Here is a 23,929-nt window from a genome sequence, read left to right on the forward strand (position 1 = left end):
TAGAAAGAGGGGACCCAATGTGCCACTGTTTTGTATCAGAATAGTCATTAATAACTATGCAAAATATGTGTAAATCACCATCAGATCAGAATTCTCCACGCATGGTAATGTTTTGTATCTACTTTGCACAAATGTTTGCATAAATCATTATACAAGGTACAAGGCAATAAAGAGCTATGCTGTGGACATTAAAAGTGATAAACATCACAATTAGTATTTTTGAAGAGCAATTATAGTGATCATTATTAATGTTGTGCTAGGGTAACATTTTCAAAGTACCTAGACTCCTAAGGGAGTTAAGTCCTAATGAAAGCAAATGAGACTAAATAACGTAAGTTCATTTGAACATTTTACCCATAGTCTCTATAGGCCCCAGTGGGTATGATGTCTACCTTGCACCTGAGAACAAGCCTCCCAGTCTGGGTAGGCAGACCCATGCTATCTAGAGTCAAGCTAGTATGCTCAACATAGCTGTATGGGTGTGGCTACTCTAGTGGAGACTCAGGTTAGCCACCCAAGTTCAAGTCCACCCCATCCCCTAGGCTTGAGCTAAAGTGGCTAGCTCAGGTCTCCATCAGTGCAGCACTGTCAAAACAGCTACTTTTAGCATGCTAGCTCAAGCCCTGCTAGTGTGAATCTGTCTACCTGAGCTGAGAGGTTTGCTCCCAGCTGCAACATAAATATATCCTATCAGGATTAAGGCCCATTACTTCAGGTACTGTACAAATATATATTAGAAGGCATTTCTTGAAGAGTTTATAGTTTAGACAAGCAGTAATAAACAGACAACATATAAATGTATTATCAAAATTTTCATTTCTTAGATTTAACTATTTTCTTCCACTTTATTCCACAGTCTGAAACATGTGGACAACATGCCTAGATTTCACCCTGCCAAACTCACAAAATTTTTACTTAATATAGTTGCGAACCCTTCCTGTAGTAACTTACCACCAGCATTTGGGTTTTATTTACAATGTCTATCATCCCACTTTTCCCTGTATCTCCTTTCCAGGATCATTTCAATGCCTTCTCAGCTCTCCCATGCTCAGATTTTGCAATTAAATTAAAAGCTCTGCTGACATCACAGGGTTTTAAGTCATCCTTCCCTTGCCCCACTACTACTCCAGCTGCCAGTTCCTGTCTGTGAAAAGAAGGGGCCTACAGAGTTACCCGCTGGGAGGACATTGCTGGGCTCTAACCTAACACATAGTTCTCTAACTGGTTATAACTAGTTTAATCAGTCCCTACAGACAAGAATAAACCTTGTTATATTGTGGTTTGGTTTCATCTTTCAGTAGACATGAGGGTTTATTAAGGGTAGGCAGGATCTAAGATTTTTCTAAATAATAAGTGCAAAACCATCATATTTTTCTTCAGACAGATTTTTTGTGTGTGGAAAATTGGGTGGTCTTTGAACTAGCTGATTTCTTCCAGTCGAAGTCTTTCCTAGACTAGACCATTTTTATAATGCTTTGTAGTAATACTATTACTATTCCAAATCATTCATTAAGTCTTCAACATACCTTGAATTTTAATTTAGTACAGTAGAACATTTCAGGGAGCCTTTAGAGCAAGATGCCTGTAAAAATACTCCTTGTATGTAAATATACATGTATTTTGAAATAGCGGCTTTATTTCTTTAATTGGGGTCTACTCTATTTATTCAGACAGTCTATTTAGCTACGCATTAACAAGTCTGAAAATGCAGGGGATTCTTTTGTGTGTACTGCTGCTTTGCGTGTGGAATCTCCTTTGCTCCTTTTAATGTTATCAAAGGTATAGCCCAAGTGGAATTTTGCCTCTCTGGGTCATATAAAACAGGGCTCGTTCAAGAGCATGTATGGTTTAATTTACCCCTTTCACTCTCCGTTCTGTTATGAATTCCCTGCCACCTCATGCACAGTTGGTTGCTGAATGGCATTCCTTCTACTGAGATAATGGAAAGCCTCCAGAAGAATGAAAGGCCATTGAAAACTGCTGTCTGGGGATGGCTGGACACAACACCCCGAGTGCAACCCTTTCTTTCCATGCAGCTCACAGTATCATCCTGTGAGGATCTCAGCTACTGCAAGTAAAATGTGAGGTGGTTAACCTTGTATCCATGCTTCCCATTGACCAGCATATTATCTCTTCCAACAAGCCATAAGACCATTCCCAAAACAATACCTTTTAAAAATAATAATGCAACTACCAAAAAATATTAAACAGAAAGTTCATACTTTTTTTTTTTGGCCAGTTTTTCCTCCCACCCAAGGTGGATTGTGCTACACTTGTATTTGCACAATAGTGACACGTCCACACAGACTATTTTTTTCAAAAGCCTGGGTGTCTGGGTTGTTTGCTTTAGACACCATTTTCAATCACGTGAACACGGAATAACTTGATTTAGATGCTAACAGCCACTGACATTATGAGATTAACAAAACACACTGTAAAGAGCTTTTGCTATTGTCTTCCATTAATGAATAACTTTAAAAAAATCTACATAGGTTCCTTGAGAAAATTTAATGTTTGATATATTTGTTATTAAAAAATTCTAAAGTATTTTAAGTATGTTATAAATAATGTTATTTCTGATGGATAGTAGCATAAAATATGTGTCCATGGTTGTCCTGGGGAAACACTGTTCTATATTAAAGAGCATCCCTGACTGAGCTAAATTCTGATTTACATGTCCTTGCAACTTCATTGACTTCAATAAGGTAGGATAGGATTGTGAATCAGGGCAGAGTTTGGCTCTTTGATTTTAGTGGACATGAAGATTTGGAAAGTTAAGTGGGACACCAATTCTGCCCTTAGTGACACCAAAGTAAAGTTTGTTCCACTCTCCTGAAATGTCAAAGTATCTCTCATATTGTGATGACCTTTGGCTATGTCCTTGGCCTATTCAAGGTAAGAGACATCTGGATCCAACCATCTGACAGAAACTCCTGCTCTTTCTATGTAGGCAGGTGCATGACATGTACACCAAGTTGTACAATTTTCAACCCCTTGACTGTTTTACCCCCATGCAGTCCAGTGCTGCAGTAATTTTCAGGGGTGACTGGATGACTTTAGCTTTAGCTTTCAGAGACTGAAGGGAAGGAGAAAGCTCAGATAATTGGCAGTAACACAAACTCTGCTTTACATTCTAGGATATATACTCCAGGAAGGCTGGATTAAAGCAACACAGGGTCCTAGACACACCACAATTTTAGGTCTCATATTGCCCCTCCCACTGTGTTGTGCTCCCCTCTCCCAAGTGGTGGTGACACTAGGCAGGGGGAGTGGCACAAAGTAGGGGTACCTGCTACCTCATTGGAGAGGCAGTGGCTGTAGCAGGGGTACCCAGACTATGTATCTCAACGGCTAGGGGTGCCTATTTGGGTGGGTGAGCCAGGGTTGCTTCACTTTTCTGCCACACACAATCTGCTTCCTCACTGCACAGAGGGTGGGTAGGAGCATTGCTTAAAGTACAGCACATACACAGATGATCAACATATCACAGCACATAGGCCCGAAGAAGCACAGGTTCAACATCTACATAAGCATATGTTTAAGAGTTATGTGTGGATGGCTGAGGTTGGGACAACCCCGCAAATAACAATGTGCAGCAAGCCTGAAGTATATACATACCCAGAGAGACTTCTGCTGGGGTGATGTTAGTAGCATCTCCCAAAGGAATTGACCTTGGAGTTAAAACCCAGGGGAGATGAATGGGGCAATTCACACCTCTCCAAGTTTTCCTTCAGGCTGGCTGTGGACTCGGGCAGTCATCATGGCATTCAGGTTACATCTTCAATCAGTTCTTCACAACCACAAGGGCTAGAAACTGACTTTTTTAAAAAACAAAAGTTAAGATTCTTATGTAATGACATAACTCCAGGAGTCTGTGCCCTGTGCACAAGCCCATAGCACCTCTACCTTAAACCAGCACTATGCCAGAACATTTCCCCCACTTCATGTTACGTTTTAAAGAAGTAGACCAGCAGGGCTCCATGTGAAGCACAAAAGCTGTTTTCTTCTGCTTCAAAACATTGGAGTCAGTCAACGTTACCATGATGGATTGGACAAAACAAACATATTTTTAAATGTCTGAAGGCACCAGAGGCCAGAGCAGATGAGTGGGTTTAATTCTTGTCCCAACAGGGAGGAACTGAACGCACCAGCTACTGGGAACAAGATTGGCTAAAGTTATGGGTGAGAGAGAAGCTAAATATTAGATTAATTTGATGCTGTCATTGGGACCTAACACCAATCAAGGATCAGTGGGTCTGGAGTAGGCCTCATTTGACAGGAGGCAGGAGTGGAGAGACCATCTGATATTAGGAGGAGAATTGAAGAGCAAAATGGCATGATAGGTTATCAAGGAGTCATTTGGATGAAAGGGAAGCTGTAAAGGAGGTCAGAAGCAACTATGAGGTAGAGCTAGACAAGTCCTTTTTTTTCAGAGGCTATTCTCTTTCCTTTTGATTCAAAGAATATGTTGTCCAGTGGTCTCTGTTTCTCCTAAACATGAATGGATTTCAGAAAGCGCCCCCTTTTTTTACACTGAAATGACATTGCATTCATTGCAGAAAACTCACAGTAGTCTTAGACTGTAAATCCTTTAGGGGCTTTGATTTTGAAAAGCACCTAGCACAGTGGGCTCCTGCTCCACAAAGAGGGTTGTTAGGCTCTATGGTAATACAAATAATAAAGATAATTAGAAATGAGTAAGCTGAAGCAACTGACAAGCCATATTCACTCTGTAGAACTCCCTACCCCACTTTAGCTATGAGGAATCTTCAAGTGATGTCTCCGGAAATGGTGATGCCAGATCCAGTTCCCACTGATCATTTACTGAGTAGAGCCCTGCTCCTGGGTGGGTATAATAGAATCATAGAAATGTAGGAATGGAAGAGACCTTGAGAATTCATCAAGTCCAGCTCTCCGTGCTGTGGCAGGACCAAGTAAACCTGGATAATCCCTGACAAGTGTTTGGCCACCTTGTTTTTTAAAAGCTTCCAGTGAGGGGAATCCATGACATCCCTTGGAAGCCTATACCAGAGCTCAACTACCCTTATAATTTGAAAGTTTTTCCTAATATCTAACCTAAACCTTCCTTGCTGCAGATTAAGCCCATTATTTCTTGTCCTACTTTCAGTGGACATAGACAGCAATTGATCATCTTCCTCTCTATAACGGTCCTTAACATATCGGAAGACTTAGCAGGTTGCCCCTTAGTTTTCTTTTCTCAAGATTGAAAAAACTGGGCATGTTTAATCATTCCTCATAGGTCAGGTTTTCTAAACCTTTTTTGTTGTTCTCCTTTGGACTCTTTCCAATCTGTCCATATCCTTTCCGAAACTGTGGTGCCCAGAACTGGACACAGTACTCCATTTAGCCCTTGCCAGTGCTAAATAGAGCAGGACAATTACCTCCTGTGTCTTATATTTGACACTCCAACATAATACACTCCAAAATCATATTCACTTTTTTTCAGCTGCATCACATTGTTGACTTATATTCAATTTGTGGCCCATTGTAACCTCCAGATTATTTTCAGCAGTATAACAACATAGAAAGTTACACTCTATTTGGTAATTGTGCATTTGCTATTTTTCCTTCCAAAGTGAAGTACTTTGCACTACTTGTCTTTATTGCATTTCATCTTATTGAATTCAGACCAATACTCCAATTTGCCATGATCATTTTGAATTTTAAACCTGTCCTTTGGAGTGCTTGCAACCCCTCCCAGCCTTGGTGTAATCTGAAAATTTTATAAGCATACTCTCTCCTCCATTATCTAAGTAATTAATGAAAATATTAAATAGTACAGGATCCAGAACTTATCCGTGCCAGACCCAGGGTTGACCCCTGGGGGATCCCACTAGATTGCCCCTCCCAATTTGACAACAAATGATTGATAACTACTCTTTGCGTATGGTCTTTCAACCAGTCGTGCACCCATCTTTATATGTCAAAAGCATTACTAAAATCAAGGTATAGCACATCTACCACTTCCCCTCTAATTCCCTGGGGCCTCCTTGTTTCCTTTTCTAAAGATAGGTATGTATACCCTTCTCCAGATTTCTGGGGCCTCTCCTGCCTCTCCAAGAGTTCTCAAAGATATTTGCTAGTATCTCCGAGATTGCTTCAGCTAGTTCCTTCCGTACCCTAGGATGAATTTCATCAGGCCCCACAGACTTGAATACATCTAACTTATCTAAATATTCTTTAACCTGTTCTGTCCCTATTTTGGCTTGCACTACTTCACCCAGAGTGTCAATGTTAATTGCGTTGAGTATCTGGTGAAAACTGAAGTAAAATAGGCATTAAGCATCTCAGCTTTTTTGATGTCATCAGTTATTACCTCTCTTTCCCCACTAAGGGCATGGCAACACTTTCAGTTGTAGAGTGCTGGGAGTTAAACCAGGCTTCGGAGACCACAGCAGGGAAAACGCTGCTGAGTGTTTACACTCTCAGCTGGAAGCGCACTGGCATGGCCACATTAGCCACTCTTGCAATGCCACAAAGAGCAGTGCATTGTGATGGCTATCCCAGCACGCAAGTGGCTGCAATATGCTTTTCAAATGTGGGGGGTGGGGTGTGACAGGAAGTGTGTTGTGTGTATGTGGATGGAGAGAGAGTGGGTTTTTGCGGGGCTGAGAGCGTGTCAGCATGCTGTCTTGTAAGTTCAGACAGCAGCAGACCTCCCTCCCCATCTCTCTCACTCACTCAAAGCAAGCAGCATTCCTCAGTAATGGTTTCTTTGTCCCAAAGCAGATAAGCAGCCAGCTTTCAGAAATGGAGCTTTGAAAGAGCATATCTGCATTCCTATAGTGAGTTCAAAACAATGACCAGAGTGGCCACTTGACTTAAGGGGATTATGGGACATTTCCAGAGGTCATTCAGAGCACAGTAATGCAACACCTCATTCACACTGGTGCTGCAAGCGCTCCAGCGGGGCGCAGCAAATGTTATTACACTCGCCGAGGTGGAGTACCAGCAGCACTGTAGCCATGGAGTCAGAGCACTCTACGTGCCTTGCCAGTGTGGATGAGTAGTGAACTAGTGTGCCTGGGACTCCTTTATTGTGCTGTAACTTGGAAGTGTAGCCAAGCCCTAAGTAGAGAGCCTACATTTTCCTTCTTCTTTCTCTTGCTCTTAATGTATTTAAAGACCCTCTTCTTACTCCCTTTTATGTTCCTTGTTAGGTGTAACTCATTTTGTGCCTTCACCTTCCTTATTTTGTCTCTACATGCTTGTGCTCTTCTCTTGTACTCCTCCTTTTGTCCATATTTCCATTTTTTGTAGGATTCTCCTTTTGATTTTCAGGTCATTAAAGAGCTCATAATGGAGCCATATTGGCCTCTGATGATACTAACAGATTCCTTCATTAGAAATATGAACTATGGCTGCAAATTGGAGAAGTTGTACTTCTGCCTAGCTGATTGACATGCAGAATCAGAAAGGTAGAAAAGCAACTGCTCAGATTAGTATCTACTGATCATTTTTAAGACATGACATGTGAGCACAAAATTTCTGGGAGAAACTGGCATCCACCTCAGGGAAGCCACCTGTCTAAAACTATTTTATTAAAGATATGCTACTCTCCTCCTCTCCCATTACAACAAGATATATAAGTTGATTCACTTTAATTTTTTAAACGTGCTTTAAGATGAATTATTCAATTGATTTTATAAAACTTTAGTGTTGTGTGGGTGATGTGGTAGAGTGCTATCACCATCATACCAAGTCATGATGTCTCAAAATGTGATAGAAAGTCTCACAGTAGAACCAGAGGATATAGGGATACAAAAGCAGTTTTGAGGGGTCCATTGAGGCATCATAGAATTGGCAACCAGCTAACCAGCACTCACAGTAGTAATTTAAGCCTAAACAATAAAAGGGCCAAATTCATCCGTGGTATAACTATCAAAGCAAATGTGGTGTTGTAGTAGTGTCTGTCTCAGGATATTAGGGATGCAAGGTGGGGAAGCTAATATCTTTTTATTGGACCAATGTCTGTTGGGGAAAGAGAGACGCTTTCAAGCGACACAGGTGACCTGAGGAAGAGCTCTGTGTAACTTGAAAGCGTGTCTCTCTCACCAACGGCTGTTGGTCCAATGAAAGATATTGCCTCACCCACCCTGTCTCTCTAATATAAAACACATGAAACTCACTAAAGATGAATTTGGTCCATCTTATCTAGAACGGGATGATCAGCGATGAGTTGATTTTGGTGCAGGGGAGGAGAGCAGAGGCAGTAATTTTGCTCAAAATTGTTCTATCGATTTATATAGAGAGTAATCTTTGAGTGAGCTTTTGGGGAGGACAAACTGTAGACCAAATGCAAATGGCTCAGTCTCTGAGACATTGGGATACATTAGGAACTCCTGAAAATTCTTCTGGAGAGGAAGAAATATCACACAGTGACCTGTGAAGAGGACACAATCTGCCAGGAGCCTACCTTGCTTGGCAACCGTAATATCAATTGTCATCTTCTTTGGGAGACCCCTGAGACTAACAAAATACAGTGTAAAAAGCTTCTGTGCTATTGGTCTCCTTCACAGTCTGATAGTCTAATGTTAAAGATCAATTAATGGTTAATTTGACAACCTGTAGTTGTAGAATTGTAATCCTGTGACCAAAATGAAAATGTGACATGGGAAATGTCACACTTCAGAGGTTTAACAATTAAATTGTTAATTTGAGAACATCACTTGCTTTTAGAATTGTGATTCCAACTACATTGCTTGATGACACTCTTGCTTGCCACCTGATTTATTATTTGCATTGCTTGAAGGTGTAGCACACTATGAATTGTTCCCCTATCTTTCGATCCTATGCCGTGTCATAGTAGCTGACTGATCAACTATCTCAATTATTCATAAGCTTGTTGACAAATCAGGAGTTCAATGCAAGGATTGAGTGCAAATTATGTAATAGAGATCCACACTGTGGATAAGAGATCCCCAGAACAGAGCCAAAAATCTATGATTTTTCCTAACATGAGGTAAAAATGATATAACCTTCAATTGACTTTGACCATTCTCCCTTCTACAGTTCCAGTATAGTTATAATAGACTAAATAAACATTTTGAGGAACTTTCAAAATAAATTTCTACAAGAGATTGATCCATCTGCTAATAGTACTTAGCTGAGTATAGCTCCATTATGCTAGTTGACACCAGATGGCGATCTGGCCCAATGTCTTAAGTAAAGAGTAAATGAAACACAGAATGCAGTTTTTCCACATGAAATACTAGCAGTTGTCTGCTCCAGACTGTACATCCAAAAGAAGCCACATTTTATTATAAATCTGAGTTATTGTGAAGATAGTCATTTAAAAATTAAAATGAACATAAGAGAAAGGAATTACACTCTGTCCAAACAATCAAGTCAGGACTGAGACCAACCCCTTGCGGCAGGGCAATGAGATACAAATGGACCTTATTCCAACCAAGTCACATGCAAAAAGGTTCTACTATTTACTTAGCATGTAAACAGTCTTAGAAGGTCTCAAACACTACCAGGGGCGGCTCTAGACATTTTGCCATCCCAAGCACGGCGGCATGCCGCTGGGGGGCACTCTGCCGGTCGCTGGTCCCGCGGCTCTGGTGGACCTCCCACAGGCATCCACCGAAGCCATAGGACCAGCGGACCCTCCGCAGGCACGCCTGCGGGAGGTCCACCAGAGCCGCCTGCCTTCCTCCCAGCGACCGGCAGAGCGCCCCCAGCAGCATGCCGCCCTAAGCAAGCGCTTGGCGTGCTGGGGCCTGGAGCCGCCCCTGAACACTACACGAACAGAACTAAACATGCAGGGCAATTTTCAGAAGTGGTGGCCATGAAGAATTGCAGAATCCAGTGAGGGCACTGTGCAAGAGAGAATCCCTCAATATGTAGGTTACACCAATTTAGATGCCTTTAATCAGTAAAGTGGGTGAAAGTAGCTAAAAGGGAGACTAACAGTGTGTAAAGGGATCTAAGATAGTTTCGTGGCTTTAACATACACATCACCTCTGCATTTGGCTCACAGTTTCCTAGAGCTAGATCTTGCAAATGGGAAAAGGGGTATGCCCAAGTAGATATATTTACAGGAATGAGACCAAAAGGTCTTTCGGTCTACAGCATCTACAGATAATTATAGTCTATCCAGTGAGGCTGTTAAACTAGATATAATTTTATACAACTTACCTTTCATTTATAAATACTGCCATCTTTAAAGATACTTGTAGAATTAGTAAAAAGTGACAGAGTCCTGTGACACCTTATCGACTTACAGACTGTTAGGTGCCAGAGGACTCTCAGTTGCTTTTTACAGATCCAGACTAACACGGCTACCTCTCTGATACTTGTAGAATTAGATCATTATTGGGTTAGCCACTGGAGACCATTCTCAGGGACAATAAAAATGGACATCTGCTCTCTGATGAACACAACACTTGGACAAAGCAAGAGTAAGCTCATTCCAAAAAGGTGTTGCTGGGGATGCTAGCTTTCTTGGAGTCCAAGAAATGCCTGGTGACCCTTAAAAATGGTAAGAAAAGAAAATCTCAGATTCCACTATCACTGTTTGGAAATGATAACATCTACAGAATTAAAAAGATGGCCCATCTTCCATGTTTTTTGGAAGATATTTTATTTTATTGGATGAGTCATCTGTCTGGCACAGGAACCCATGGAAAATGAAATGATACATCTCAACAGAATTTTTTTTATTGATTTTACCATTATTCTACTTTACCTTCTGATCATAGCTCCAAACCAGATTATGGGCCTGGAGTACTGTTTAGTATGCAATTTCATCCTTCCAATTGCAAGTCCTTTGGTGAACTGCACTGATTAATATAAATATTACATGTTTTGCATTTCTAGTATTTGTCAGCTGAGGATCTCACAGCACCCTATAGCCCTAACTGAAAGAATGAATTAAACTTATGACATCCTTATGAAATAGATAGAATTATCCCCTTCTACAGGTAGGTAAACTGAGGCACAAACACTTAAAGGCCAGATTGGGGCTCTAAGTTATGGCCTATGTTGGAAAGGGAGGAGCAATGCTCAACTCCTGGAGGAATTCTGGATAAATTATAGGAACTCTTCCTAGGACCCTTTAAGGAGGGCTCAATTCAGAAGCAGCTCTGCCACTTGTTGAATGGGTGTAGTAACTTTTCCACTGTTTCTGCTCATCTCTGCTGGTTGGTGGGGGTGCACTGCCCACACCTACTTCAGACCGCTGTTGTGGCCCTGCAGTGGTCTGCTTATTCTTGTAACTTGACTCTCCAGCAAGGTCACGTATACTCCCACCCCTTCCAGTGTAAACCTATAGCCCAACAACCAGTAGTTCTTAAACTTCACATGGGATCAGGGTGTTTGGTAGTCCATATGCCTTGTCAAAGTCTTTGCCTATAGTTGCCAGGTGTCTAGTTTTCACAAGAACACCCAGTCGAAAAGGGAACCTGGCAGCTCCAGTCAGCACCACCAACTGGGCTGTTAAAAGTCTGGTCAGTGGTGCTGTGGGTCTAAGGCAGACTAGTCCCTACTTGTCCTGGCACTGCGCTGCACCCAGGAAGTGGGCAGCAAGTCTGGCTCTTAGTCGTGGGCGTCGGGGGGGGTGTTCACAGAGCTGTGTGCGCTATCCCCACCCCAAGCAACAGCTCCATATCCCCACTGGCCAGGAACTGTAGCCAATGGGAACTGGGGGGTGGTACCTGTGGGAAAGAGCAGCACACAGAGCCTCCTGGCTGCCCCACCTAGGAGCTGGACTTGCTGGCCACTTCCAGGGCGCAGCGCAGAGCTGGGACAGGCAGGGAACCTGCCTTAGCCTTGCTGCACCACTGACCAGGAGCCACCCAAGGTAAGTCCACGCCCCAAGTCCCTTTCCCAGCCCTGAGCCCGCCCCCTGCACCCAAATCCTCTGATCTCCAGACTCACCCCAGATCCTGCACCCCCAGCTGGAGCCCTCACCCCCAAACACATACCCTAACCCCCTGCCCCAGCCTAGAGCCCCCTCCCGCACACTGAATCCATCAGCCACAGCACAGAGCACCCTCCTACACCCCAAATCCCTCATCTACAGCCCCACACCAGAATCCATACCCCCAACTGGAGCTCTCCCCACCACACACACACCCTCCAATCCTCTGCCTCGGCCTGGAGCCCCCTCCTGCACCATTCATTTCTGGCCCCATCCCAGAACACGCAACTCTATACGGAACCCTCTGCCCCTCCCACACCCCCATCCCCTGAGCCAGCCCAGTGAAAATGAGTGTGTGAGTCGGGGTGGAGAAAGCGAGTAACAGAAAATGGATGGATGGCGTGAGCAGGGGGCAGGGCCTCAGAGAAGGGGCAGGGCAGGAGTGGGGCAAGGGTGTTAGGTTTTGTAGAGTAGAAAGTTGACAATCCTACCTTTGCCTCAGCCTCTTCCTAGACTCCCAGTGTATCAGCCCCACTCTCTCTAAACCTCTTCCACCAGCTCACTTAGCACTGTTCTTCATGGAGGCATCTTGCCACTTCCTGCCACACAGCTGGTTCTGCCACAGGAGAGATTTTTCCCACTACCATGGTAGGGCTGTCCTGCTCCCTGCAGACCTCTCCACCAGCACTACAGAGGCCTGAGTGGATTCACTTTTTGCCACACCTTCCCAGTTGTGCTGGGTTCCCTGTTGCAGGGCTACCTTCCTTCTGGGAGGCTCTGTCTACCAGGAGTCCCCATCAACTCCCTGACCCCCAACCTTGTTCCTCTCACTGATTGAGCATCGGAGATCTCCTCTCCTTACTGGTCAGGCCCTAAATGAACCAGGTTCACCCTTGTAACTCCTCCCTCCAGGATTGACACGCTGCAGTTGTAGCAGACATGAGGCTGATTGTGCCCACAGGTTATAATTAACCCCTTTAGGCCTAGTGTGGGTTTGGTACACTCCATCACAAGGCACAAGCTCAGTAGAATTCCCTGTGCCCTTTGCTGCTTTGCATCCTCATTCCCTGCCTGTGCCCTTTGCACACTTGGCCAATCACAGTCCTGCCAAGTGACTTGCCGAAAGACGCCCAGTAGATTATTTCAAGACCTAAGAATAGAACCCAAAGGTCCTGACTCTTAGCCTAATGCTCGATAAATTAGACAACATTGCCTCAGAGAGAAACAAAATACTTAGACATATTTCTTCTATCTTCAGTGGTCTTTATTTGGTAATTAAGACATTATCATTGATCATTTATATCTTATAAGAGGCAGAATTGTGAGATTTGTTTTCAAACAATGTTATAGTCATTAAGAAACAGTAAAACACATTATTCTGTTTTATAATTCAATTAAAAATTAGGTCATATTCTGCCTTAATAAATATGGATTTTTGGGAGGAGTAGGGAGGGGGGAAGAGAAGTGTACAACTAGCTGTGTTTCTAATCAAGACTTTATAGATTCCTGAAACCTCAGTCTTCTGCTACAGCTGTTTGGCCCCAGCAAGAACATCTGTTATACAGTGCTTTTCATCAATAGATCAGTAAGCACTTTACAATGGTGGTTAGTATCATTAGCCCCATTTTACAGATAGGGAAACTGAGACACAGAGAGGAACAGTGACTGGTCCAAGGCTACCCAACCATCAAGTGGCAGAGCCAGTAAAACAAACCCAGGTCTCTTGAGTCCCACTCCAGTGCTCTACCCTTTAGGATACACAGTCCTTCAATGATTTGTGGTTTTTCCCTGAAGTCCTACTGCTCTTCTGGGGCCCTCAGCTGAACACCATCTATCCATCTTCCGGAAGCCTTACGAGTCAACCTGCAAGGCAGGTGAATTCCACTGAACAACATTGAGTTTCTGTAAAACAGAGGCTCCTTCCTGGAAAACAGATTATAGGTTTACCCAAACCTGAATAGCCTTACTCGGGTGAATAAGAGTTTGCAGGATGGCAGACTCTTTTGTATTTCTAAGACTTCTATCAATGTTGGATAGGACTGTTGTAGCTAAAAACACACTAAATGGATTCATCCAAAGGGACAGCTTCCCTTACATGGAGCCTTCATCTGAAATAGCCATGCTGTTAAATCAACAGCTGTGAATGCTGCATAGACCTAGGGCACAGATTTGTTTATTTTCTTTGATGCAGTGTTCCAGTTCCTTTGACTGGAGCAATGCTTTTGGTGTCCCAGCAGAAGTATTGCCATGGGCTGCTATCCTTCATTATCAATTCCCTGAGCTGATTAGTCCCCCAAACAATCTCCCAATGTTTATAACTAGCAGTTGCTGTTAAACTAGTGGTATATATATTTTTGAACTAAACTTTGGTCTCTTTAGAGCTCAGTCCCGTAAGCCTAACTCAACTGAATTGTTAGTGACTTGAATGGGATTTGGGCCAGGAAAGGGCTGCAAGACATGCTTGATTCCTTTTATTTTATTTTAATTTAATTTCTAGTCTTAGTTATTATTTATAGATGATACAAAATGGAAGCTCTTAAGAACAATTGCAATAAATTTTATTTATATCTTGTTTATATTTTTTTTAAATTTTAAATTTGTTTTCCAAACCACACCTTGCCTAAAACAAAAGTAGTCGGTAGTTTGACCTACATCTTCTCTTCTTCTCCCACCTTCCCCCCCATCAATCTGTCACCTTACAAATAGAAAATATAACATGTAAGTTTCTTATTAACCTATGCACAGTGTTTCAATGAATGGTTTATATGTTACACATCAATCCCTGTCCATACACTTCATTTAACTTTCTCAATTCAATTTGTAGTCAAAAGTGCCCCTTTGCTTGGAATATGAACCACCAATAACTAAGGTCTTTTTGAAAAAATCTTATCCTCCTTTCGTACATACGAACAAGTTTCAGCCCATAAATACTCCTATCCTGACCTCAACAATGTATACATATTCTAGATGATAATTCATATTTAGGAGTAAAGCAAAAGACACAAAAATATCCAGGCTACATTTTTTTCCAGTCAGAGCATTCCTAAACTTCATAGTCAAAATAATTGCCTGAAATACTGTATAAAGGGTGTGGTTCACAGAATATGCGCACCTTGTTACAGAAGACTTGGATAAATAGCACCATAACTTGTGATATTGATTATGTAAGTGTTTAAATTATTATATAGCTCTGATACAAAAGAATAAGGACAAATCTGATGTAAATATACACACATAAATACAACAGAATATATTTCTCAAGATTGTGTTTTATTTCTGTTAGAGTCTCAATACTTACAGAACTGACAGAAGACTTATCTTCACAATAATTGATGTAGGGTCCTCTCCATCTGCCTTTCACTTAGGGCCTGACTGAATATTTTAGATGTTGAAGTTAAGACTTTGTGTAATCCTGTCTTCTTTCGTCTTTGCTGTAGTCAAAAAGAAAAATTCAGATTCAAAAACTCAACACTCCTGTGGGCTTGGCTCCCTGCCTGAAATTAATTGGAGAAATATTGCAGACTGTGCTTTTACCACCAACTGCCAAGAAGCATTTGGATAATATTGCTTTACAAAAAGGAAAAGGAAGATTTTTCTTTCACTCTATCTGTAACTCTATCTTTATTAGACTGTGCTGTCAAGCAAACCAGAGATAATTGTCTGCCCAGTATCAGAGCAAAGGTTTTATGCCTGCTTACATTTCCTTTAAATATTGCAATTCAGAGTGACTCTGAAAATGGGATTCCATGTTTACCATCTCCCAGCAAATTCTGTATCAAAAATTCTCAAAATTATAAAAAGATTGCTTTGTCTGATATTTTTTTAAAAAAGAAACAAAACTACCATCCCTGCAGCCCCAACCTGGTGACTGAAAGTCAGACTGGATTCTTCTCTTTTTGTGTATCATCAACAGTATTCAGAGTTCAGTAGGACTGATTTGGTCCTCAGTGGCACCTGTAAATAGGGTGACCTGATCACAAGTGTGAAAAATCAGGACAGGCGTTGGGGATAATAGGTGCCTATACAAGACAAAGCCCCAAATATCAGGACTATCCCTATAAAATCAGGACGTCTGGTCACCCTACCTGTAGAATCCCATTCTATTCAGTGGCTTGGCATAGGCACAACTGATCTGAACATCACCATTCCATTGACGATGGACAACAAGGACAAGAACACAGATTTCTTTCTCTGCACCATATTGGTTTTGGAGGTCTAACCAGCGAGAGAAAAAACAATGAGCAGTAAAATGTGTTTAAGTCATTCTAGAGTGAAAGTCACTCCTCTGCAGAACTCAGCACAAGGCCTATGCACTACTTATGACCTCAAAAACAGGGTTTAAGTGGAACTTGTATGATACACAGTCTTTGCACTAGTTTTCTGTATAGGAATGAGTAGATGTGACTGAACACACACATCTGTTGAGTTAGAAGGCAATATGAATTGCAAAGTAAGAAATGGATATGATGGTGAAGGAAGAGGATATGGCAGAAAATGGGGTGAAAATAATGGAGGAGAAAAAGTCTGATGAAAGTAGCACAGGTAAAGACAATGGGCAAAGAGGTGGCAGCACTAAAAGAACTGATTGAGAAGGAAGTAGCAGAGATAGACTTGAAAGTGGCAGCAGATGTGCAGTTGTCAGAAGAGGAGGAAGTGGCAAATGAGGAAATGGCCAGGTAGGCAGAAGACAAGGAAGCAAAAGAGGTGATGGACAATGTCATATGAGATAGCAGAAGAGATTGAAGCAGTACTTATAGAGAAGAACATAGCAGAACAGGATGCAGAAAAGAGGGATTTCCTAGCTTGCTGTACTTTGCTAATACCACTATGCTATGCCTCAATGCATGGCACATGTAAAGTCCACTGGGAGATGGGGATGGCCACAGAACTTTTCTGCCTTAGATTATGGCAGAGCCGAAACACTCTGAGCTCTCACCATTTCAGTATCCCTAATCCGTGCAAATGTTCTGGAGGTTGACAAATGTGAAGATGCTTATGCCAGTCTTCTCCCGCAGTCACCACATATCTCCAGCCTAACCAAAGAGCCTGTTCATGATAGCAAAGCAACCTCATACATGTATACTTGCAGTTCAGCAGGCCTTGCATTCTTTCTTGAGTACGAGGAGTCTTTAGGCCACCAAGATGGAGCTTCTCTTTCCATTGAATTTGACATCACTCAGGCAAATATAAGTTTGGTATTGGACAAAATAATTCTTTTAGCATATCCCTCAGATTCCAGTGATAGATCTACAGATAGTAGGGTTTATTGGACAAATGTAATCATGTTAGGGAGCAGGGTCTATCGGGACTAACAGATTCAGAAGGGATCTGAAACTACAATTCCCATGAGGCACCATAACAGCTCAGGCAGATGCAGAAATTTGGGTTGATCCCACACAAACATTTCTATTTGGAAATGATCGATTTCACTCACAAATGTCCAAATGGAATGTTTTGACGTTCCCAAATTTATTTGTTGAAACTTTTCATCCTGCAGGAAGTTTTGCTATTTCAACTTTTCATCCCAAATTGGGTCAAACAAACAGAAATTCTGGAATTTCTTACAGGACAGAAATTCTATATTTAGATCAGCTCTGAGAGCAATAGGAAGCATTTGGCATAACCATAAAAGTGACATTTCCTGGCATCCAGGAGGGATATGCAGTCAGTGTCTTACTTTAGTTCAAACCCCAGTAAACCATATACTGAAGTAGAGTGAATGCATGAATGAAGAGGAGGGGAATGGACCTGGTACTGTTACACCAAGGTTTTCACTATGCGAGGGTGGTCTCAGGAATTCCCAGTGGATGCGGCACCTCCACCCAACAAGTGATTGCCACAAGCAATATATCAAGACAATCAACACAACAATCTCTGTCACAATAGGCTCAGAGCACCCCAAATCATGATTACATACAATTTGAAGTGCTGCTGAGTGACAGCACCCAACTGTCAATGGCCAGTCTTCCACAGGTCATTGACAACAGCTCTCGGTAGTTAAGTCTCTAGCATGATGTCATCTCTTTCTCTGGTCTCTCAGTATCTTTCCTATCTCACAGCCTGGTCTACACTAGGCGTTTAAACCGAATTTAGCAGCATTAAACCGATTTAACCCTGCACCCATCCACACAACGAGGCCATTAATATCAATATAAAGGGCTCTTTAAACCGGTTTCTGTACTCCTCCCCAACGAGAGGAGTAGCGCTGAAATCGGTATTGCCATGTCGGATTAGGGTTAGTGTGGCCGCAAATCGACGGTATTGGCCTGCGGGCAGTATCCCACAGTGCACCATTGTGACCGCTCTGGAAAGCAATCTGAACTCGGATGCACTGGCCAGGTAGACAGGAAAAGCCCCGCGAACTTTTGAATTGCATTTCCTGTTTGCCCAGCATGGAGCTCTGATCAGCATGGGTGGCGATGCCGTCCCAAATCCAAAAAGAGCTCCAGCATGGACCGTACGGGAGATACTGGATCTGATCACTGTATGGGGAGACAAATCTGTTCTATCAGAGCTCCGTTACAGAAGACGAAATGCCAAAGCATTTGAAAAAAATCTCCAGGCTATGCTACAGAGTCCACAGCACAGTGCTGTGTGACAAGTGTAACGGAAAGCCAAAGAATCAAATGGACGCTCATGGAGGAAGGGAGGTGGGGACTGAGAACACCATTATCCCACAGTCTCCACAGTCTCCAAAAAGTATTTGCATTCTTGGCTGAGCTCCCAATGCCTGTAGGGTCAAACACATTGTCTGGGGTGGTTCAGGGTATATCTTGTCTATTTACGCCCCCTCTCCCCCCGTGAAAGAAAAGGGAAAAAAATCGTTTCTTGACTTTTTTCAATGTCACCCTATGTCTACTGCATGCTGCTGGTAGATGGGGTGCTGCAGCGCTGAACACCAGCCTCCCCTTCCCGATGGTAGATGGTACAATATGACTGATATCCGTCTTCATCACCATCCCGTGAGTGCTCCTGGCTGGCCTCAGGTGAGGTCGGCTGGGGGCGCCTGTGTGAAAATAGGAATGACTCCCAGTTATTCCCGGCAGATGGTACAGAACAGCTGGTAACCGTCCTCATCATAGCAACTGGGGGCTGAGCTCCATCAGGACCTCCCCCCCTTTCATGTCTAAAGAAAAGATTCTGTACTGCCTGGACTATCATAGCAGCGGGATGCTGGGCTCCTCTCCCCCACACCGTTTAATGTCCTGCCTGGACTATCATAGCAGCTGGAGGCTGCCTCCCCTTCATTTTATCTCACTAAAAAGTCAGTGTCTCTTATTCCTGCATTCTTTATTACTTCATCACACAAATGGGGGGACCTTGCAACAGTAGCCCATGAGGGTTGCGGGAGGAGGGAAGCAATGGGTGGGGTTGTTGCAGGGGCACCCCCTAGAATGGCATGCAGCTCATCATTTCTGCAGGATCTGACATGGAGCGGCTGTGCTCTCTGGTACACTGGTTCTCTAGTACACCTGCCCCATATTCTAGGCAGGACTGACTCTATTTTTAGATACAACATAAAGGAGGGAATGACCCAGGGAGTCATTCTCATTTTTGTCTTTGCGCCCCCAAGTGACCTCAGCGAAGGTGAGCCAGGAGCACCCATGACAGCAGCAGACGGTACAGAACGACTGATAACCGTCATCTCATTGCCAATTTACAATGGCATGGCGGATGGTACAGAACGACTGATAACCATCTCTGCTATCTTGCAAAGGCAAATGAATGCTGCTGTGTAGCGCTGCAGTACCGCCTCTGTCAGTGGCATGCAGTACACATACGGTGACAGTGACAAAAGGCAAAATGGGCTCCATGGTTGCCATGCTATGGTGTCTGCCAGGGCAATCCAGGGAAAAAGGGCGCGAAATGATTGTCTGCCGTTGCTTTCATGGAGGAAGGAATGAGTGACGACAATTACCCAGAATCACCTGCGACACTGTTTTTGCACAATCATGCATTGGGATCTCAACCTAGAATTCCAATGGGCAGGGGAGACTGCAGGAACTATGGGATAGCTACGGGATAGCTACCCACAGTGCAGCGCTCCAGAAATCGACGCTAACCTCGGTACATGGATGCACACCACCGAATTATTGTGCTTTGTGTGGCCGTGTGCACTCGACTTTATACAATCTGTTTTACAAAACCGGTTTATGTAAAATCGGACTAATCCTGTAGTGTAGACGTACCCTCAGAGTCTCTTGTCTTTCTCTCACTTACAAAGCTCTCTTCTCTCCTTGAGCTTCTCGTCGCACTTTTCTCTCCTGCTCTCCTTCATACTCACTTTCCTTCTCTTATTCCCACCTGCTTGATCTCTCTCTGCATCTCTGTCTCACTGGTAGTCCCTGACACTCTCTCACTTGTTTTTCTCATTTTTGCTTATATCTTTGTCAGAACTTTTGATGTGCAGACCAATATTGCAACATAGTATCTTGTGCACCCAGCCTTACGATTAACTGCCTCAAAATCACTAATTATTTTTCCCATCAATTTTTATTACTGCATGCTCCCCCAACCTTCAGCTAAAGGTGGAATGGTACCTCAGTGATGTGCTTACTTAACACAAAATGGCAGCAGGATTTCAAAATGGAGTAACTCTTGTTCTCCGCCATCAGTACCAACATTTATGAGCTTATAACTGCTTCTAGCTTTACAGCTTATGCTAACAAGGCATAATGGACATATTAACTCAGAAGTGGCGGGCTGAAAAGAAGGTTGTATGGGAAATAAAGAGGCACTGCGTTTGGGACTATAAGGCAGTGCTCTCTGTGACCAGCTGCTCTTTCAGATGTAAATATAATTTTAATTAACTTTGATAAGATATGAAAATTTGTGTGACTCTGCTTTGAACATGAAAAGTGTTTCAATTTGTTTTGTGTTTAGGATGAATAGTAAAACTAGATGCGCTTCAGCAAGAAAACTGATTCCCAACATATTTTATTAGTGTATATTGGTAAAGCACAATAATTAAATTTTATAGGCCCATTTATAAGCCTGTTCCTAAACACTGGTGAGCAATTACTCCCATGAATAACTTCATTGATTTCGGGTGCTCACTTATGCGACTAAAGATATCACAGTCTGGCCCTACATGGTTTGTTGTTCAATTTCTCCTTTGTTTTCCCTACCCTCCAACCCATAGTTTAAAAAAAAAATCCCATCTGAAGTGTTTCTACATCATTTTACAACCAATACTACAATAACGAGCACTTAGATACTATGAATATGGGTGCTATAGAAAGACAGCTACATTTTAATAAACCTTAACCTTCATATCAAAATCTGGATATTTTGTCCAGTAATACACAATTTACTGTGGTGTTTTGTGATATTAAGTTAACCATTTCCCTTTCACAGGCTACAGACTCGCAAATCACTCTTCTTGGACTTTGCATGCAAACAGACACCATTTTAAACAAACAAACAAAACAACTCACATTTCTTGCACCACAGTGCTTGATTTCACCATGGGATTTGCAGTATTTAATATATTTAGAATGTAGCAATCACATTAATAGGGTTGCCAATTGTCCTGAATTTCAGGGTTGTCCCCTTTTCATGCTCAATGTTTTTATCCTAAGTTAATCTTTTTGGGGTGCCACCATGTCCCCAATTCCTGAAGTTCAACATTTTGAGGAAATAAGTAACAAAAGTCATCAGTTACATTAAATCTTTGCACAGGGTAAAATGTACAGGGCTGGCCCTGTTACAGCGGCACTTGACATCAAGATGCTGAGGATCACACAAGGCTTTGGCTGAAGAAGATATGTTTGTAGGTGGCCCTTAGTCTATGTGTTGCAGTTTTTAGTTTATGGGAAAGGAGCCCGGAGCACTGAATTGGCACCGATACATGTATTTTAGAAAATTAAATAAATATGAGTTTATTCAGCATTTGACTCTTTTTTTTTGAGCTGGTCTCACCTTTCTTCAGTCTCTCCTAAAACCAGTGCTCTGAAGCTCCCCCAGTGCAGCATTTGCTTCCTGATCTCCTCCTACACTGCTCTCCCTGCTGGTTTCCCTAGTTGCCCATGCTGGGTTCAGAGTGATCCATCACTCCCTGATTCAGGGCAGAGGGGGGGCGCCTCAGGGCGGGGGCTCAGGGACAGGGAAGGGAGCAAGATGGAAGTTTCGCCTAGGGTGTGAAACATCCTTGCACTGGCCCTGGGTGGCCAGCTTGTATTCTGTGCAGCATAGGCAAGAGTCACTTTCAGGGGTCCACCTCTGTACATGGATCTTCGCAAAATAATCTGCATATATTTTCTATCAGTGTAAAAAAGGTGTGCTTTTCAGTCAGTGTCAATTGATTTGTCTGTATGTATAAGGAACAGTAGTGGTAACTGGGGCCTAGTAGGCATCCGCTAGTTGTGACTAGTTGTGACTCTAACTTTGGAAGGGTGGACAGAAGTTTATGATATTGTCCTATGACCTATAAAGATGAGTGTTGATGGGAACAGGAGAAGTCCAAGTCAGCTAATCACGAAAAATTGTGCTTAAAAACTTATAAAAGTGAAAAACAAAGACTAACTTCATCCAAACAAAAAGACTTAACTCGTATGACTCAAAGACTGTATTGAGATAATATCCAATAAACAAGGAATTTAATCCAATAAACATGGAGTTCAGGACAGGAAATCAATAGCAGTGGTTCTCAAAGCCAGTCCGACTCTCATTCAGGGAAAGCCCCTGGCAGGCTGGGCTAGTTCATTTACCTGCCGCGTCTGCAGGTTTGGCCGATCGCCGCTCCCACTGGCAGCAGTTTGCAGCTCCAGCCAATGGGGGTGCGGGAAGCGGCGGCCAGCACATTCCTTGGCCCATGCTCACCAGCTGAGCAAGTGAGGGACTGGCTTTGAGAACCACTGCTCTATGGTATTAAACAGGCCAAGGTCTCTGTACTCCAAAACCCAAACCTTGCTTAAAACTTCGTGTTGTACAGAGACAGGGTCATGTTAACACCTTTGGGCCCATTTATTCCATCAAAATATATATAACAAAATGAAATTACCGGTCAGCTTCTATAGGAAGTTAGTATAGTTCCATACAGTATGAGTGATCTCTGTAGCATCTGATAAAAACAATATCTTTTGTATGGGGTTGTAAAGCCATCTTATAGAGTTGTATTGCAATTATATTTAAGATCTATTGCATGGTCCAAAAAAACCATAAAAGGTTTTGTTTTTTGTTTGTTTGTTTGTTTTGCTAAAGGGCTATTGGAGAGAAAATAGTCTAATAGATTGTCTTACCTCTCCTTGCTCCCAGCTGTGTGTCTACCTCAATTTTGATGGTCACATCATTGTCACCCCTGCTGGTCTTCCTGCTCTCAGGACTGACACATCACTGAAGTGATTCAACCCCCCAGCTAAAATCACAAGAGTCTACTTTCCAGAGTTCCCAAGACAATCCCAACAAACAGTTCTTCACACCATTACCTCACACTTGCTTTCCTAAGGCTAAACAAGATTCACCCTTTCCTGTGGCTAACTAGTCCTCACACTTCTAGGGCACAACAGTCCCTTCTCACGGGGCATCAGCTTGTCCTTCTCCTGCACGGCCAGGTTGTTAGGGAATTTCTACACCACCTTCTCCAGGCAGCACTGTAGCAAGCAGAGAAAATCTACTCACTCAGACCCCTTGCTTCCTCTCTAATATAACCAACCATACACATTAAAAAACCATGTGTCAGATCCAACAGCCTGTGACTTTTTAAAAAATAACATTTGGGTCTTTTTATATACATGCTTTCTGTTTTTTCAGCCCTTATGGTGCACTTGGGTCACATTTTCAAGTTTTTCTCCCTACAGTCATAAAGGATATGAATTCTGGGTGGGTTGGTTTGTTTGTTTTAAAGCTCACATAACTATCTCTAGGAGCCAGGGTTTTCAGTAAAGTATTAAATACCACAAGACAGATTTAAAAAAAAAATCACACCAGTTGGTAGCACTGTACCTCCCTGGACCATCTCATACTTCTGCCTGTGGTTGTTCCCACAGCCTCCTTCTGGACTCTGTGTCTGGCCTCACTCTTGAACCACTATCAGTGGCCTGG

This window comes from Gopherus flavomarginatus, chromosome 4, assembly GCF_025201925.1.
Source record: "Gopherus flavomarginatus isolate rGopFla2 chromosome 4, rGopFla2.mat.asm, whole genome shotgun sequence".
Lineage (NCBI taxonomy): Eukaryota > Metazoa > Chordata > Testudines > Testudinidae > Gopherus > Gopherus flavomarginatus.